Source organism: Sus scrofa, chromosome 1 (assembly GCF_000003025.6).
Source record: "Sus scrofa isolate TJ Tabasco breed Duroc chromosome 1, Sscrofa11.1, whole genome shotgun sequence".
NCBI lineage: Eukaryota > Metazoa > Chordata > Mammalia > Artiodactyla > Suidae > Sus > Sus scrofa.
Window position 1 is genome coordinate 190,616,719 of NC_010443.5, and position 2,291 is coordinate 190,619,009.

A 2,291-nucleotide genomic window follows, 5' to 3' on the forward strand; every position below is an offset into this window, starting at 1 on the left:
TAGAAGCCACTGATCTTTTTTTGTCTCCATAGATTTTCCTTTTCCAGAGTGTCACATAGTTTGAAGCCTACAATATGATGCTATTCCAGATTGGCTTCTCTCACTTAGCAATATGCAGGTCTTCCTTAAACATGTGTTAATGTCTTTTGGTAGCTTGATAGATGTCTCATTTCACTTCAGCACTGAATAATATTCCATTGTCTGGATGTGCCATAGTTTGTTTATTTATTTACCTATTAATGAGTGTTAGTTGCTTCCAATTCTTAGCAATTATGAATAAAGTTGCCATAAGCATTCATGTGCAGACCTTAGCATGAACATAAATTTTTACCTGATTTGGGCAAATATCTAGGAGCATGATTGCTATACTATATGGTAAGACTATGTTTGCTTTTCAATAAATGGACAAACTATTCTAAAGTGGCTGTACCATTGTGCATTCCTACCAGCAATGAATGAGAGTTCCTAGTGCTCTACATGCTTTACAGCATTTGATGTTGTCAGTGTCCTAGATTTCAGCCATTTTAAGTGCACAGTGGTATACCATTGTTATTTAATTTGCAATTCCTTAATAATACATGACGTTGAACATCTTTTTATAGGCGTGTTTGTCATTTGTATATATTCTTTGGTGAGGTGTCTATTCAGAACTTTTACCTACTTTTTAATTGGGTTATTTATTTTCTTATTGTCGAGTTTTAAAAATTCTTTGTATATTTTGGATTCAAGTCCTCTATGAGATACATGTTTTGCAAATATTTTTTCCCAGTACGTGGCTTGACTTTTCATTCTCAGAGCAGTGTCTTTAGCAGAGGAGAAGTTTTTAACTTATTGGAGTCTAATTTATCTACTTTTTTTTTTCATGGATCGTGCTTTTGGTATGGAAGCAAAGTCACCTAGATTTTCTCCTATGTTATCAAGAAATTTTACAGGTTTTTTTTTTTTTTTTAACTTAGGTCTAGGATCCATTTTGAGTTAATTTTTGTGGAAGTTATAATAAGGTCAGAGTCTAGATTCATTTTTGAATGTGAATGTCCCCAGCTTTTTCCACGCCATTTGTTAAAATGGCTATTCTTTCTCTATTGGATTGCCTTTGCTCCTTTGACAGAGATCATTAGACGATTTTTGCTTGGGTTTAATTTCTGAGCTCTCTATTCTATTCTATTGTTCTATTTGACAGTACCACCCTGTCTTAATTGACATAGCACTATAGTAAATCTTAAATTTTGACAGTGTCAGCCTACCTACTTTGTTCTTCTTCATTACTGTGTTTGCTGTTCTGACCTTTTGGCTTCCACACTTTAGAAGCAGGGTGTTGATATTGCCAAGTAACTTGCTGGGGATTTGGATTGCATTGGGTCTACAGATCAGTTGGGGGAAGAACTGACATCTTAACCATATTGAATCTTCCTATCCATGAACATGAAATCTCTATTTATTTAGACCTTCTTTGATTTCTTTCATTAGAGTTTTGTAGTTTTCCTCATGTAAATCTTATAGGTCTTGGACATATTAAGTTAGATTTATACCTAGGTATTATTTGATGCCAATTTGTGTTATATTTCTCCCTCAGCTTTATTGAGATATAATTGACTTATAGTGTAAGTTTAAGGTGTACAATGTGATGATTTGATACATGTATGTATTGCAAAATGATTGCAACAATAATGTTGGTTGATTCATCTTTACTTCACATAATTATCATTTTGTTGTTGTTTTTGTAATGTTGAGAACATTAAAGTTCTACAGTCATAACAACTGTCAAGTATTTAATACAATATCATTAACTACAGTTCATAGTATTGTGTGTTTTTAATTCAAATTCCAATCACTCATTTCTTTATTTAGGAAAGCAATTGACTTTTGTATATCAATCTTATATTCCACAATCTTGCTATCATTGTTTATTCATTCATTCTGTTTGTATTGTTTTTGTTTTGTTAATTCTTGGAATTCTATTTATTGCTCTTGTCCTTTGTTTCTTTTTTTCTTCCACTCTTTTTCTTCTTTTAAAAAAGTTTTCCATATGATTCATTCTCAACAATTACATTTTCTCTCCTCTCTAAAAAAAATTTTAGTGGTTGCCCTAGAATTTACAATATACTTCTATGACTAATCCAAGTCCATTTTCAAAAAACATTATACTCCTTCACCAGTAGTGCATATAACTTACAATAAGGTTTCCCCAATTCCTCCTTCCTTTTCCTTTTAACATTGCTATCATTCATTTCACTTATCCATAAGTTATAATTGTCAAGTGTACTTTTATTTTCCATTATTTTTTTGGAACA